The 17,708-nt window shown below is 51.4% G+C and overlaps 1 protein-coding gene across 5 annotated transcripts in view; it reads right to left on the bottom strand.

The window, feature by feature from the left end:
- The window catches only part of AP1B1 (adaptor related protein complex 1 subunit beta 1), a 47,887-nt gene extending 34,125 nt beyond the window's left edge, over window positions 1-13,762 (bottom strand). For 3 of the 5 annotated variants that reach the window (XM_029048942.2, XM_029048944.2, XM_029048945.2), the window contains exon 1: window positions 13,590-13,762. The gene's annotated coding sequence lies outside the window, so the exon portion shown is untranslated. The remainder of the gene's footprint in view (window positions 1-13,589) is intronic. The other 2 variants (XM_029048943.2, XM_029048946.2) reach the window with 1 other exon arrangement.
- Window positions 13,763-17,708: the final 3,946 nt, after the last annotated feature.

Here is a 17,708-nt window from a genome sequence, read left to right as displayed (position 1 = left end):
AAGGAACGGCAAGTTCAGCCGGGGAAGCGGCTCCCCCCCAGACACCAGCTCTTCGGAGTCAGGAACCAGGAACCCGTCTGACCGGCCTGGCGGGGCCTCCGCGGAGGGCCTGCTCCGAGAGCCAGTACGACTCCGTGACTCACCAGCGTGGCCTAGTGGGATGAGCACAGGCGTGGCCAGGTCCTGGGTTCTAATCCCCGCTCCACCAATTGCTCTGCCAACTGCTTTCTGTGTGACCTTGGGCGAGCTCCGGAATTTCTCTGGGCCTCAGTTTCCTCAACTGTAAAATGGGGATTCAATACCTGTTCCCCCTACTTCAGACTGTGAGCCCTGTGCGGGACAGGGACTGGGTCCAACCTAATTGACGCGTACCAACCCCGGTGCTTAGTACAGTCTGTGACATAATAAGCATTTAACGAGTGCCATAAAATAAACAGGCAAGGACCAGCAGAACCGGACTCTGTGCTGGGGATCAGCGGGCCCCCAACTGCCAAGCTGCTTCATGGCCACTGGCCTCCTCCCTGGCAGCAAATAATAATAATGTTGGTATTTGTTAAGCGCTTACTATGTGCAGAGCACTGTTCTAAGCGCTAGGGTAGATACAGGGTCATCAGGTTGTCCCACGTGAGGCTCACAGTCTTAATCCCCATCTTACAGATGAGGGAACTGAGGCCCAGAAAAGTTAAGTGACTTGCCCACAGTCACACAGCTGGCAAGTGAAAGAGCTGGGAGCTGAGGAGGATGGCGGAGAGGAGGAAGAGGAAAAGGGAGAGGAGGAAAGAGGAGAAGGAAAGACAAAGAGAAGGAAGGGGTATGAGAAGGAGGTGAAGAAGGATTAAGAAGAGGAGGAGGAGAGAGGATGAGGAAGGAGGAGGAGGAGGGGGAGGAGGAGGAGGGGGAGGAGGAGGTGAAGGACTAAAAGGAGGGTGAGAAGGAGGAAGAGGATGATTATCGGACCTGGTTGCAAACCATTCACACTAAAACTAACTGCCTCCATATCGCACGCACGTGCTCTTTCTCTCTGATTCTCACACACGCATCATAACACAACACACCGGCCCCCACCCCAATCCAGTGGCTTCTCATTTTTAAGTCTACAGGGTGAGAATATACAACAGCAATCTCTTTGGGAGGTTCGAGGTCGGGGGAATGAGCAACAGCAATCTCTTCGGGAGGTTCAGGGTTGGGTCGGGAGCGAGTATGGATGAAACTGAGTTGATGGAGATGTGAACTGCAAGACTGGAGGCCAAGCTTCTCATTTGTTTGCTGGAAGAAAGTTGTGTGAATAGCTGTGCTTTGGGGCACAAGAGAAAATGCTGAAGGGGGGAGAAAAGGGGAGGAAAGCCCCCAAAGCCTCCTATTTAAGAAGCAAAAAGGGGGTGATTAAGAGAATTATTGGGGGAAAGGGGCAGTTGCTGAGCATGAATAAATTCCCAATCCAAGGCCTTCACCCCCAGAAACATTCCGTTTTCATAATAATAAAAATGGTATTTGTGAAGTGCTTACTATGAGAAGCAGAGTGGCTCAGTGGCAAGAGCCCGGGCTTGGGAGTCAGAGGTCGTGGGTTCTAATTCCGGCTCTGCCGCTTGTCAGCTGTGTGACCTTGGCCAAGTCACTTAACTTCTCTGTGCCTCAGTTCCCTCATCTAGAAAATGGGGATGAAGACAGTGAACCCCACGTGGGACAAGCTGATGACCGTGAATCTACCCCAGTGCTTAGAACAGTGCTTGGCACATAGTAAGTGCTTAACAAATACTAACATTATTATTATTATGTGTCAAGCCCTGTTTTAAGTGCTGGGAGAGATACAGAGTAATCAGGTTGGACACAGTCCCTGTCCTACAGTCTTACTCCCCATTTTTCAGATGAGGGAACTGAGGCCCAGCAAAGTGAAGTGACTTGCCCAAGGTCACCCAGCAGACACATTAGCCCACTGAGGGCAGGGAACGTGTCTGTTGACCGTTCTATTGTCCTCTCCCAAAAGCTTAGTACGGTGCTCTGCGCACAGTAAGCGCTCGCCAAATACGACTGAATGACTAAATGAAAAGTGGAGGAGGCGGGATGAGAACCCAGATCCTTCTGACCCCCAGGCCCGGGCGCTAACCACCGAGCCGTGTTGCTGCTTTTTCCTCAACAGGCCAGAACAGGAAGCTCCCGTCTAAACGCAGTCTTAATTGTGAAATGCCCGAGTCCAGAGTCCCTGGGTGTAGCCTTTGAACCCCCCGGGCAGAGCCAAACTGAGGAACTCACACACTCGGCTAGACTGAAACCGCCCTCCCTCCGGAAGACCAGACCAGAGTTCTGTTCTGCGTCGCTCCCCACGCTCCCCACGATTCTCCTCAGAGTGGCCTCGTGGTGTTTCCAAACCGGCTGGACTGGCCAGTTTAGAGCAGGAGATGGGTGAGCCCCAGGTACGTCCACTAGGCTGCTGAGTCACACTAGGAACCTCGTCCCTTTCCTTTTTACGGTATTTGTTCATTCATTCCATCGTATTTGAGCGCTTCACTGTGTGCAGAGCATTCATTCGTCCATTCAATCGTATCTGCGTTCTTACTGTGTGCAGAGCGCTGTGCTAAGCGTTGGGGAAAGTACAATACAATTCCCTGCCCGCAACGAGCCCACGGTGTGGGACACTACCTGGTGCTTGGGAGAGTATAATAACAACAGACACACTTCCCACCCACAACGACTTAGACGGTCAATTTTCAATCATTTTCCATCCATCTATTTTGGATTTTCATTCAATCATTTATTCATTCAGTCTGTCATATTTATTGAGCGCTTACTGTGTGCAGAGCACTGTAGTAAGCGCTTGGGGAAAGTACAAGATAGCAATAAAGAGAAACAATGAGCTCACAGTCTGGGGGGTGGGGAGAGAGACATTAACACACATTAAGACTTCACACCCACTCTGCCCCTAACAAGCTCATAGTCTAGAAGGGGTGGTGGGTGGAATGTGGGCGGAATAACGCTCGAGACCCTGAGACCTGAGGCCCTGAGACCTCCAGTGCTTAAAAATAACTTGGGTCAAGAACCTTACTGGATAAGAAACCCAGGCTGGAAAGGGAATTTGCTGGAGAAAAGAAATGAATGCTTCTAATAATAATAATAATTATGATATTTGTTGAGCGTGAACACCACGGACTGCCTGAGAAACAAACAAGCGGATTTGGGAGGGAATTAAACCCAAGTGGTCTTTGGAAGGCCAAGTGACTGGACTTAGATTAGCATATTTTGGATCCATAATCAGGAGGACTAATTCTCTGGAGAAGACCCTAATGCTAGGAAAAGGTGGAAGAGGCAGACCGGCAGCTGGATGGAGAGAGACCGTAACGACCATAACGGAAGAACCGTTAGAAAGGTTGAGGATTAGAGCACAGGCCGGGACGTTCTGGAGAAAGTATATCCAAGGAGTCGCTGTGAATCGCAAACGACTCGACGGCACTTAATAATAATAATTTGTTAAGCACTTACTACGTGCCAGGGACTGTACTAAGTACTGAGGTGGATAAAGGCAAATTGGGTTGGACACAGTTCCTGTCCCAAGTGGGGCTCCGAGTTTCGTTCAGAAGAATCTGTGCTGAAGGGCTGGGCGGGTGTGGGGTCTTTCATCCCCCTCTAGCGCTTACTGTGCGGCAAACACTGTTCTAAGTGCTGGAGAAGGTAGGAGTTAATTAGGTCAGACACAGTCCCTGTCCTGCAAGGGGCTCACGGTCTAAGTAGGAGGGGCAACAGGTATTTAATCTTCATTTTATAGTCAAGATACTGAGGTATAGAGGAAGTGAAGCGACTCACCCAAGGTCACAGACCAAGCAACTGGCCGAGTGGGGATTAGAACCCAGGTCCGGGCTCTTTCCACTAGGCCACGCTAGTTCTCTTCTTTAATCCCGAAACATCAACCCTGAAGGTGTGGGTCTTCTTATTAATAATGATAATAATGGTGCATGTTAAGCGCTTACTATGTGCCAAGCACTATTCTAAGTGCTGGGGTAGATACCAGTTAATCAGGCTGGGCCCAGTCCCTTAGCCAAGTGGCTCACTCTCTAATCCCTATTTTACAGATGAAGTAACTGAGGCCCAGAGAAGTGAAGGGACTTGCCCAAGATTACACAGCAGACAAGTGGCAGAGCTGGGATTAGAACCCATGACCTTTTGACTCCCAGACCTGTGCTCCATCCACTCGGCCATGCTGCTTCTCAGCAGAAAGACTTGCAGGCACAATCCGGCCATTTTCCAGGCTACTTGGGCGGCTGATGGTTTGTCGGGTAACGTTTCTCCGCTGAAATGAAGGGACACCTCCCGTGGAGGAATCGGAACACGCTGGGAGGGCCCCGGGGGCCCTCGTCTGCGCCGGGGCCGGTGGCCAGCTCAACATCCGGCAAAGGCGAGTGACCGGTCTCGATCAGAAGCTCTCCGCAGATGGTGGCTTCATAATGACCTCTGAGGGATCGGAGCCAGTTTCCCGACACCGCCGAGAAGTCTCTTGGGGAGACTTGGAGACTGTTAGTAAATCACCCCTTAGCTTTCTTCAGTGGACTAAAACAGATCCCATCTCTTTAAAAAGACCCTGGTTTCATTATGAAGAAGGTCACACCAACCACCTGAACCCAAGGTCACGAGAAACCCACGTCGGAGCCTCGCGGAAAGGGCAGGGGATCGCTCGTCGTGAGCTCCGGTTCTAGTCCGGTTCCGCCACCTGCCTGTGTGGCCATGGGGAAGTGGCTTGAGTCGGCTCAGCCTCGGTTTCTTCATCTGTAAAATGGCTCCTCTGAGCCTCGGTTTCCTCCTCTGTAAAATGACACCTGTTCTCCCTCCCTCTTGACTGCGAGATGCTTGGTGGATCTGAGTCTGATGTTTATCTTGCGGCTCCCATCCTTATTATCGTCGTTATTTCCTAGAGTTTTTTTATGGTATTTGTTAAGCGCTTACTATGTGCCAAATACTGTTCTAAGCACTGGGGTGGATACAAGTGAATTAGGTTGGCCACAGTCTCTGTCTCGCATGGGGTTCACAGTCAAAGTAGGAGGGAGAATATGAGAACTGAGGCACAGAGAGGGTAAACGACTTGCCACGGTCACACAACAAGCAATTGGAAGAGCCGGAATTAGAACCCAGGTCCTCTGACTCCCAGGCTCGTGCCAGAGTGCCTTTCTGGAAAGAGCATGGGCTGGGGAGTCAGAGGACGTGGGTTCTAATCCCAACTCCGCCACTTGTCTGCTGTGTGCCCTTGGGCAAGTCACTTAACTTCTCTGTGCCTCAGTTCCCTTATCTGTAAAATGGGGATTAAAAGTGTGAGCCCGGCAGGGGGCAACCTGATAACCCTGTAACTACCCCAGCGCTTAGAACATAGCTTGGCACGTAATAAGCACTTAGCAAATACTATTATTATTATTGTTATTATTTCCACTAGGCCATACTGCTTATTCCAGTGGGCTCTCTTCTTAGATGCCCCACACGCCTGTGAGCACTGGGGAGTGGCAGAGTTTAGCTCTTCCTAGTGAGTGCTCAGGCTTCAATTGTGGATTGAGGATCGCTAATTCCCAAAAACCTGCCAGCCCAAACACCAAAGGGAAGACATTCTGGGCCTTGTCTGTGTTTCTCCAGAGCCAAATGATGCCCTCTGGGGTTTGAGATACTCCCTTATCCACATCCCAATCAATCAGTGGTATGGAAGCAGTGTGGCTCGGTGGATAGAACACAGGCCCGGAGTCGCAAAGACCGGGGTTCTAATCCCAGCTCCAGCGCTTGTCTGCTGTGTGACCTTGGACAAGTCACTTAACTTTTCTGGGCCTTGGTTCCCCCATCTGTAAATTGGGGATTAAGAGTGTGGGCCCCATGTGGGGCAGGAACTACGTCCAACCTGATTAACTTGAACAATGCACGGCATATAGTAAGTGCTTAACAAGTACCATAATTATTGAGTGCTCACAGTGGCAGAGCGCTGTGCTAAGCACTTGGGAAGAGTCCAATATAACAGAGTTGGTAGACGCTTTTCTCGCCCACAATGAGCTTAGAGTCTGGAGCTTACATCCCCCAGTTCTCACTATATTGCCAGACCCACGGTAACGCTGGACAAATACTCTTACTTTGTGGTCAGGGAACGTGTCCACCAACTCTGATGAACTGTCCCCTTCCCAGAGCTTACCACAGTGCTGTGCTCACAGTAAGCACTCAAATACCATGGATTGACTGGCTGATTGAGGTACCATCACATTCTGTGACTCCCACAAGCTCGGGGCACACGGCTGAACGAGAATTGGGTTCGGAGGCTTCTCCGAGGCCCCGTCTTCTCCCAGCCTGGGGGCAAAGCCTGAGTCAGAAGTGGGGGGAGCCCAAGCAAAAGCAGGGGTGCCCCACCCTCCTGGGGGGAATTTGTCCCTCGGTGACCGGGGCAGCTGGTTGTGAGGCCCCTCTAACTCACAGAAGCAGGGTGGCCTATGGACCTGGGAGTCAGAGGACCAGGGTTCTGATCCGGACTCCGTCACTCGGCTGCTGTGTGACTCTGGGCAAGTCACTTCACTTCCGTGTGCCTCAGTTTCCTCATCTGCAAAATGAGGGTTCAATACCTGTTACCCCCCAACTTCAACTGTGAGCCACATGTGGGACCTGATGATCTTGTATCTATCCCAGTGTTTGCCACAGAGTAAATACTTAACAAATGCCAATTATTATTATTGTTGTTTCAGCCAGGGCTCAGTTCTGGGCAGGTGCGAGACTAGACTAGGCCCGGTCACCTGGCTTTTCTCTTCTCCCACTCCCTTCTGCATCACCCTGCCTCGCTCCCTTTATTCATCCCTCCTCCCAGCTCCACACCACTTATGTCCATCTCTGTCATTTCTTTATTTCTATTCATGTCTGTCCCCGCTCTAAACTGGAAGCTTGCAGTGGGCAGGGAATGTGTTTGCTATATTGTCCTCTCTCAAACGCTTACTACAGTGCTCTGCACACAGTTAGCGTGCAATTATTACAACTGACTATGGTCACTGGGGCCTGAGGTGGTTTCTAAGAGGAGGAATTGGCGTAGGTCAATGGGTTGACCACCTTCTGAACTAGAGTCTGGAAAGCCCCTAGCGAGGACAGCTGTTGGCTCGCAGAAGGAAGTCACACCAGACAAGGCGGCGTTTGAGAGAGCTAATGCCCACTACCTGGCATCCACCATGCCCACGGGCACTTGCCAGCAGGACGCGGGGGGTGGGCTCAGCTCAGAGTTGCCAGCGAAGGGGTCTGGGAGTCAGGAGATGGGCGTTAAAGTCCCAGCTTCGCTTCTGCTTCGCTGGGGAAACGTCAGATTAATCGCTTTTTAAAAAAAAAAAAAATATGGTCTTTGTTAAGCACTTACTATTTGTCAAACACTGTTCTAAGCGCAGGGGTAGGTCCAAGTTAAGTAGCTTAGACACAGTCCCTGTCCCATATGGAGCTCAAAGGCTAAGGAGGAGGGAGAACGGATATCCCCATTTTACAGATGAGAAAACCGAGGCAGAGAGAAGTGAAGTGACTTAGCCAAGGTCACACGGAAAATAATTGGCAGAGCAGAGATTAGTATCCAGGTCCTTCTGACTCCCAGGCCAGTGCTCGCTCCATTAGGCCACCCTGCTTGACCGTTGATTTGTTCATTCAATCATATTTATTGAGCGCTTACTGAGTGCAAAGCACTGTACTAAGCGCTTGATCATTCTGTGGTTCAGTTAGTTCACCCCAAACACAGGGGTGATGGGGGTCACCATTTGTCTGTCTCTAACCCGCCGGGATATCGAGTGAATAAAATGAGGTGAGGAGAAACTGCTCAAGAAAAGACAAGCGTTAAGCAAGCCGGAAGTGGTCTAATTATTATTCTTATTGTCCTCCTTCACTGTAAAAACCCTCGGAAAGGCAGAATAGCAGGTCCATCGATGGTGGCCCCTGCCGCCTGCCCGGCTAACAAGGGGCCGGGAGATCCAGCAGGCTAGGCCCAGCGGCTCTGAGTTCTAATTCTGGCCCTGCTCCCTCAGTTAGGCCATTTCATCTCAAAGCCTTCCAGAGCAAAACAGAGGGAGGGCAGGATCAAGTCAAGATTAGAAACTTCACTGAAACGGCAGTAAATCCCTAGCAAAAGGCGCAAGGGTAATATTGACATCACACCTTTCTTACAGCAGGCAGAGGCACTCACACACAAAATCTCTCTGTCTTTCTCTTCTCTCTCCTTTTAATCCTTACCCTCCTTAATCATTCATTAACTCATGTTTCCATACTCTGGCTACTATTATGGTCGCTGTTTCTTTCCTCTTTGAACAATAATAATACTGGTTCAACGCTCGTTACGTGCCAAACACTGTATTAAGCAGTGGGATGAAAGAAATGAGGACAGACCATCCCTTTCCCAAACGGGGCTCGCAATCTAGAGGAGATGAAGAACAAGTATTTAATTCCCATTTTACAGATGAGAACCTTGAGGGACAGAGAAGCTAAGTGAATTACTTCCCCGAGGTCACACACAACAGGCAAGTGGTGGAGCAGGAATTAGAGCCCAGGTCTCAATTTCCAGGCCTGTACTCTTTCCACAAGGCCGTGCATTTGAAAATAAACTTGTGTTTGCCTTCTCCCTACCGGACTGAAAACTTCTTTAGGGTAAAAACCAGGTTTTTTTTCATCTACCTTATTCTCCCAGGTGCTTAGCATCGTGCACGGCACACAGGGGGACTTGATAAATACCACCGATCACGACGAGGATGGAGGAAGAGGAATGGGGGTGACAAAAAAAAAGCCATTCCGAGAAATTCAGATGGAATACAATGGAGCTAAATTAGAGGTTAGATTATAACACGGGCCCAAGGAGTTGCAAAGACAGCATACTGTGCAATCTAAAAAAAGATCTTTGGGTGCCTTCTCCTTCATTCTTTATCTGTCCGTCCTTCTGCTTCACATATGACAACATATGACAGGCAAATATTCCCAAAGAGCAAAACAATCCCTGCAGAACAAATTGATCTGCCTTTATGTGGGGACATAAAATGTCTGTGACCAGTAGCCTGTCGGGAGAGGGCAGAATGACTGTTCTTAAGGATAAAATAAGAAGGTATGGAATTACGGGGCGGGGGGCTCGGATACCGGCCGTGACCAAAACTGAGCAGCTGAGGCCCGTTTCTTGGCTGGCATTTTTTATGGTTTGGTCACGCCCGCACACACTTCACCTTGTACCTAAGGGGGCCATGAAACACGTTCGACGCTTGAGATTTGGGAAAGCAACTTTAATATTCTGACTTCCACTCCCCGTGTCCTTTCCATTAGGCCGTGCTGCTTTCCCTGGTAGAACTCATAAAATACCAAATGACAGCTGCCAGTCTCCCAATGTCCCAAGAAAATTGGATAATTTGGGTATCCATGTACTTGGATCTGTGCCCTTTGGGCTCTTGGTAATTGCCCCTCAGCACTTGTGTATATATCTATAAATTACTTCATATTAACACGTCTCCCCCGCTAGACTGTGAACTCATTGTGGGCAGGGAACCAGTCTACCAACTCCGCTGTATTGCCAGTCACTTGTACTTATTGAGCGCTTACCGTGTGCAGATCACTTGACTAAGCGTTGGGGAAAAGATAACAGAACAATAGAACAGACACATTCCCTGCCCACAATGAGCTTACAGTCTAGAGAGGGAGAGAAACATCAATGTAAATAATTAAAATTACAGATGGGTACACGACTGCAGTAGGACTGGGAGGGGGAATGAATAAAGAGAGTAAGTCAAGGGGGAACCGAAGGGAGTGGGAGAGGAGCGAAGGCCTCTTGGAGATGTTCCTTCAGTAAGGCTTTCAAGGTGGGGAGAGCAATTGTCTGTCAGATAGAAAGAGGGAGGGCGTTCCAGGACACAGGCAGGGCGTGGGTGAGAGGTGGTAGCGAGATAGATGAGATCGAGGTACGCTGAGAAGGTTGGCATTAGAGGAGCAAAGTGTGCGAAGATAGCAGCCGGTGAGGTAGGAGGGGGCGAGGTGATTGAGTGCTTTAAAGCCAAGGGGTAAGGACTGTCTGTGTGATGCAGAGGAGGATGGCGGAGATTCTTGAGGAGTGGGGAAGCAAGGCTTGAACGTTTTTGTAGAATAATCATCCATTCATTCCACTGTATTTAGTGCCCGCTTGCTGCGTGCAAAGCACTTTACTAAGTTCTTGGGAGAATACAATATAACATCAGTCCCAGCCCACACCGAGCTCACAATCCGGGCAGCAGAATGAAGTCTGGATTGGAGTGGGGAGAGACAGGAGGCAGGGAGGTCAGCAAGGAGGCTGATCCAGTCGTCGGTTGTACTTTCCGAGCGCTTAGAACAGTGTCTGCACACAGTAAGCGCTCAATAAATAGGACTGAGTGAATGAAGAGGATAAATGCTTGATAGCAGTTTGGATAGAGAGGAAAGGGCGGATTTTAGCCATGCTCTGAAGGTTGAACTGACAGGATTTAGTGATGGATTGACTACGTGGATTGAAAGAGAGAGCAGTCAAGGATAAGGCCACGGCAGCGCTTAGGACAGCGCTCTGCATACGGGAAGGCCTCTTGATTGGTTGACTGAAAGGGCCTGATGGAATCAATCAATGTTATCTACTGAGCGCTGACAGAGTACAGAGCACTTTTACTAAACGCTTAAGGAAGGAAGAACCAAGTCAGGCCAGATTGGAGCCGGGGCAGTGGTGACGGAATCAAGTAGCCAAGAAGTCCGCAGGACTTTCACCGCTCCGGCAACGACAATGAGTGATTGCCTAGGCGCCCCTTTTCCTCTGCTCCCCCTCCCCATCGCCCCAACCCGGTCCCTTCGCTCTACCCCGCCTCCCCTCCCCAAAGCAACTGTGTGTATACATGTACATATTTATAATTATCATTCCATTTATTTTTATTAATGTGCATATACCTATAATTCTATTTATTTATTACGATGCTACTGATGCCTGTTTACTTGTTTTGGTGTCTGTCTCCCCCTTCTAGACTGTGAGCCCTTGGTGGCCAGGGACTGTCTCTATTAGTTGCTGAATTCTAGTTCCCAAGCGCTTAGTACAGTGCTCTGCACACAGTAAGCGCTCAATAAATACAACTGAATGAACTGAATGGATGAATTGTCTTGCAGGAAGGGAAAGGGAGAGGGGCATTGGTGGTCCTTAGATTTTAACTTCCACCTTCCTCCTGCTCCCAGGTTTCAGTACTCCCCTCCCGAGTCTCCCCCCGCCTGCATAAAATGATGGCATTTAAACACTATGTGCCAGATACTGTACTAAGCGCTGGGATCGATATGAGAAGCAGCGTGGCTTAGTGACAAAAGCACGGGCTTGGGAGTCAGAGATCATGGGTTCTAATCCCGGCTCCTCCACTCATCAGCTGCGGGACTGTGGGCGAGTCACTTCTCTGTGCCTCAGCTGCCTCACCTGTAAAACGGGGATTAAGACTGTGAGCCCCACGTGGGAAACCTTACTACCTTGTATCTCCCCCAGTGCTCGGAACAGTGTTTGGCACATAGTAAGCGCCCAACAAATGCCATCAATATTATACAAGCAATTCGAGTTGGACACAGTCCCTGTCCCATGTGGGGCTCACAGTCTCAATCCCCATTTGACAGATGAGGTCACTGAGGCACAGGGAAGTGAAATGATGATGCTGATAACGGTATTTGTTACGCGCTTACTATGCGCAAAGCAAATGACTTGCCCAAAGTCACACAGGAGACAAGTGGAGGAGCCAGAATTAGAACCCATGACCTTCTGACTCCCAGACCCGTGCTCTACCCACTACGACATGAGATCTTGTAGACCGTGACCCATTGTTGGGTAGGGATTCTCTCTATCCGTTACCGACCTGTACTTCCCAAGCGTTCAGTACAGTGCTCTGCACACAGTAAGCGCTCAATAAATACAAGTGAATGAATAAACGAATCCCCCTCTTCCCAAACCGACGACCGAGCCCTCGGGATTGTCCAGGAGCCCTGGCTCCCTTGATCAATAGCTAGGATTTACTGACACCCTACTGTACAGGGCACTGTAGTGGCCGCTTGGGAGACTACAGTGGAGCTAAGCCACCTCGATCCCTCGCCCTAAAGTATTTTATAATAATAATAATAATAATAATGGCATTTGGTAAGTGCTTACTATGTGCCGAGCACTGTTCTAAGCACTGGGGTGGATACAAGGTAAACGGGTTGTCCCTCATGGGGCTCACAGTCTCGAGCCCCTTTTTCCAGGTGAGGTAACTGAGGCACAGAAGTGAAGTGACTTGCCCAAGATCACACAGCCGAGGAGTGGTGCAACCGGGATTAGAACCCATGACCTTTGACTCTAAAGCTCCCGCCTTTGCCACTAGGCCATGTTCCTCTAATAATTTAATAAGTGTGCAATGGGGAGAGTGCAATCAAGTTAGCAGTCATGATTCCCCCACACTCGAGGGCTTTATAATCTATCAACCAATCACCGGTATTTACTGAGCACCTACTGTGTGCAGAGCACTGTACCAAGCGCTTGGAGGACTACGAGAAGCAGCGTGGCTCATTGGAAAGAGCTCGGGCTTGGGAGTCAGAGATCATGGGTTCGAATCCCAGCTCCGCCACCTGTCAGCTGCAGGACTGTGGGCACTTCACTTCTCTGTGCCTCAGTTCCCTCGTCTGTCAAATGGGGATGAAGACTGTGAGCCTCACGTGGGACAGCCTGATGACCCTGTATCTCCCCCAGCGCTTAAAACAGTGCTCTGCACCTAGTAAGCGCTTAACAAATAGCAACATTATTATTAAGTCCCTTCACTTCTCTGTGCCTCAGTTCCCTCATCTGTCAGATGGGGATGAAGACTGTGAGCCTCACATGGGCCAACCCGATGACCCTGCATCTCCCCCAGGGCTTAGAACAGTGCTCTGCACCTAGTAAGCGCTTAACAAATACCCACATTATTAGTATTGAATGAAAGTATTATTATTCTATTCCTTCGCTTCTCTGGGCCTCAGTTCCCTCATCTGTCAAATGGGGATGAAGACTGTGAGCCTCACGTGGGCCGACCCGATGGCCCTGCATCTCCCCCAGCGCTTAAAACAGTGCTCTGCACCTAGTAAGCGCTTAACAAATACCCACATTATTAGGATTGAATGGAAGTATTATTATTCTATTCCTCCGCTTCTCTGAGCCTCAGTTCCCTCATCTGTCAAATGGGGATGAAGACTGTGAGCCTCACGTGGCCCGACCCGTTGACCCTGCATCTCCCCAGCGCTTAAAACAGTGCTCTGCACCTCGCAAACGCTTAACCAACACCCCCATTATCATTATTAATCCCGGTTCCGTCGCTTGTCAGCGGCGGGCTTTGGGGCAAGTCACTTCCCTGTGCTTCAGTGACCTCCTCTGCAAAATGGGGATGGGGACTGCGGGCCCCACGGGGGTCAACCTGCTGACCTTCCATCCCCCCCCCCCCCCCCCAGCGCTCAGAACAGTGCCGGGCACATAGTGAGCGCTTCACCGACACCATCATTATTACGACGAGGAGGGCGAAAGACGCGATGACCGTCCCCATCGGCCGGGTCCCCCCGGGGGTCCCCGTGACCTTTGACCTCGGGGGTATCACCCTCCCCGCCATGACCTTGGCCCGGCGGCCCGCGCTCACCAGGAAAGGTCGGGGACGGGGAGGCCAAGATGTCCGCCGCCTCCTCCTCCTCCTCGTCCTTCGGCCCGCCCGCCTTCCTCCCCGGTGCGGCCCGGCCCGGTCCGGTCCGGTCCTGCCCGTCCCGCTGTCACCGGCCCGGCGGAAATGGGCCTGCGCCGTCCCGCTTCCGGGCACGGGGCGGGGACAGGCCCGGGGACACATGAGGGGCCATGGGCGGGGACAGGGGAGGAGACAGGGGAGGGGACACAGGAGGCGCCATGGCCGGGGAGATGGGATGGGCGATGGGCGGGGAGATCCGAGGCGTCACGGGCGACAAGATGGGAGGCGCCGTGGCCGGGGAGATCTCAGGCGCCCAGGCCGGCGAGAGGGGAGGAGCCATGGCCGGGAAGACCTGAGGGGCCGTGGGCGGGAAGACATGAGGGGCCAGGGGTGGCAAGATCTGAGGCGCCATGGACGGGGAGATGGGAGGTGCCGTGGGCGAGAAGGTGGGAGGCGCCATGGGAGGAAGATGGGAGGCGCCATGGGCGGGAAGACGTGAGGGGCGATGGGCGGGAAGATCTGAGGAGCCATGGATGGGGAGATGGGAGGTGCGGTGGGCGAGAAGGTGGGAGGCGGCATGGGCGGGAAGACATGAGGGGCCATGGGTGGCAATATCTGAGGCGCCATGGACGGGGAGATGGGAGGCGCCATGGGCGGGAAGACATGAGGGGCGATGGGCGAGAAGTTCTGAGGAGCCATGGGCGGGGAGATGGGAGGTGCGATGGGCGGGAAGGCATGAGGGGAGATGGGCGGGGAGATCTGAGGCGTCATGGGCGGGGTGACATAAGGGGCCTTGGGCGGGAAGGCGTGAGGGGAGATAGGCGGGAAGATCTGAGGGGCCATGGGCGAGACGATGGGATGAGCGATGGTCGGGGACGCCTGAGGCGCCGTGGGCCGGGAAGACATGAGGAGCCATGGGCGAGAAGACGGGAGGTGCGATGGGCGGGGAGATCTGAGGCGTCATGGGCGGGAAGACACGAGGGCCATGGGTGGGAAGGTCTAAAGCGCCGTGGACCGGATCATCTGAGGCGCCATGGGCGGGAAGATTCATTCATTCATTTAATAGTGTTTATTGAGCGCTTACTATGTGCAGAACACTGTACTAAGCGCTTGGAATGCCCTGCCCGGTAACGGGCTCACAGCCTAATCGGGGGAGACGTATAGTACAGGAAAACAGAACAAAACAAGCAGTCTAGCGCAGACATCATCAAGATAAATAGAATCATAGAGATGGGAGGTGCGATGGGTGGGAAGATGTGAGGGAAGATAATAATAATAATAATGGTATTTGTTCTAAGCGCTGGGGTAGATACAAGGTTATCAGGTGGCCCCACGTGGGGCTTATAGTCTTATTCCCCATTTTACCGATGAGGGAATTGAGGCCCAGAGAAGTGAAATAATAATGTTGGTATTTGTTAAGCCCTTACTCTGTGCCAAGCACTGTTCTAAGCGCTGGGGGAGATACAGGGTTATTGGGTTGTCCCACGTGGGGCTCACAGTCTTCATCCCCATTTTACAGTTGAGGGAACCGAGGCACAGAGAAGTTAAGTGACTTGCTCAAAGTCACACAGCTGACAAGTGGTGGAGCTGGGATTAGAACCCATGACCTCTGACTCCTAAGCCCGGGTTCTTTCCACTGAGCCACGCTGCTTCTCTAGTGAAGTGAAATGACTTGCCAAACGTCATACAGCAAACAAGTGACAAAGTTAGAATTAGAATCCAGATCCTCTGACTCCCAGGCCTGTGCTTTTTCCACTAGGCCACGCGCCTTCCTTATGCTTGACACATAATAAGCACTTAACAAATAGCACAACCACCACTGCCTACAAATCTACATATATATAAATATATATATATGCATATATATATATATATGAAGAGCCCTGGGGTGCTCAGTCCAGTGCGATGGATACCACGTTACCTCGGGAAGCCCGGAGGTAACTCCCTGGGCCATTGGTGGATAGAGCCCGGGCCTGGAAGTCAGAAGGTCATGAGTTCTAATCCCATCTCCTCCACTTGTCTGCAGTGTGACCTCGGGGAAGTCACTTCCCTTCTCTGGGCCTCGGTCACCGCATCTGTGAAGTGAGGATGGAGTCAGTGAGCCCCACATGGGACAGAGACTGGGTCCAACTTGATTTGCTTGTAATAATAAAAATAATGATGTTGGTATTTGTTAAGCACTTACTATGTGCAGAGCACTGTTCTAAGCGCTGGGGTAGATACAGGCTAATCAGGTTGTCCCATGTGAGGCTCACAGTTAATCCCCATTTTACAGATGAGGTAGCTGAGGCACAGAGAAGTTAAGTGACTTGCCCACAGTCACCCAGCTGACAAGTGGCAGAGCTGGGATCCACCCCAGCGCTTAGGACAGTGCCTGGCACATAGTAAGCTCTTAACAAATACCATTATTATTATTTGGCCAAAAAGGTTCTGCCCCCTGCAGCCCACCCCATCCCACCCTCCATCACCCCCGTGAGGAAATGTCCCGCAAGAGGACACCCTTGGCTAAGAGACCTAGATGGTGACCTCCAACCTCCCCAGTATTCCCGGCCCCTAGAGAATTCCTTGTTCCTCATGGAGGGAGAATAATCCACAGAGGGACACCAACACCATCCCCGCCCCCCTGAGATATGTAAGTCTTGGGGGCCGCCACACGACGCCCCCAGTTCCGGTCATCCCCTCCCACCACGCTCCACCTCATCCTCATTCATCCATTCATTCAATCGAATTTCTTGAGGGCTCACTGTGTGCAATGTACTGGGTTAAACGCTTGGGAGAGCGCAATGAAACAATAAACAGACACATTCCCTGCCCACAACGAGCTCACAATCAAGAGGGAGTCACAGTCTGGAGGGGGTTCATGAGGCCAGACATATTTGTAATTTGTTTTAATCCTCATCAATGGTATTTATTGAGCCTTTACTCTGTGCAGAGCACTGTACTAAGTGCTTGGGAGAATACAATGCAACGGAGTTGGTAGACACATTTCCTGCCCACAGTGAGTTTACGGTCTTGAGGGACTCGATCCCTACCCACAGCGAGCCTCTTTCTTTTTTTAACGGTATCTGTTGAGCGCTATGTGTCAAGCACTGTTCTAAGCACTGGGGCAGATACAGATTATTCAGGTCTGGCCCAGTCCCTGTCCTCCGTGGGGCTCACAGTCTCAGTAGGAGAAAGAACAGGTATTTAATCCCTACTGTACAGTTGAAGAAACTGAGGCACAGGGAAGTGAAGTGACTTGTCCAAGGTCACACAGCAAGTAGGTGGCAGAGCCATGATTAGACCCAGGCCCTCTGACTCCCAGGCCCAGGTTCTTTCCACGCTACCCCATCAGGGCAGATGGATTGAGCCAAGCCGGTCACGAGCAGCCGGAGAGCTCTCCTGTTGGCAGGAGAATCAAACACGGCGCCCCGTGCCAGCACCTGCCTGCTGTGGGACACTCAGTAAGAGCTGTAGACCGGCTGCACTAAATATAGAAGCTCTTCTCGGTTTTCTCGGCGCGGTTTCCTGAGCCGCGGGAAAACGACCCCGGCGTCCGTGCCCGCTGAAGGGCGACGGAAGGATCGGCGTTGGATTGCGGTGGGGCGGAGGCGGGCTGGGTCCAGTCTTCCAGGCTGCCTTGGGGAGGGCAGGTGGAAAAGCTCAGCGTCGGGGAACCGGCCTCGAGGAAGAGGTACCTCGACTCTGCCATCTGGAGAAGCGCTGACCCAAAACTTCTCCTCTTTACCCATAGGCTCCCTGAGGGAAGACAATGTGACCTGTGTTCCTTTTTAGTCTTTTGAATTCATTCATTCAATGGTATTTATTGAGTGCTTACTGTGTGCAGAGCACTGGACCAAATGCTTGGAAAGTACAGTTTGGCAACAAATAGAGACAATCCTTACCCAACAACTATTAATAATAATCATAATAACTGTGGTATTTGTAAAGCGCTTACTATGTGTCAGGCACTGTAGTAGGTGCTAGGGTAGGTCAGCGTGGCTCAGTGGAAAGAGCCTGAGCTTGGGAGTCAGAGGTCATGGGTTCGAATCCCGGCTCCGCCACTTGTCAGCTGTGTGACTGTGGGCAAGTCACTTAACT

The sequence above is a fragment of the Ornithorhynchus anatinus genome, chromosome 21 (genome assembly GCF_004115215.2).
Source record: "Ornithorhynchus anatinus isolate Pmale09 chromosome 21, mOrnAna1.pri.v4, whole genome shotgun sequence".
NCBI lineage: Eukaryota > Metazoa > Chordata > Mammalia > Monotremata > Ornithorhynchidae > Ornithorhynchus > Ornithorhynchus anatinus.
This window is presented reverse-complemented; position numbering and strand designations above follow the sequence as displayed.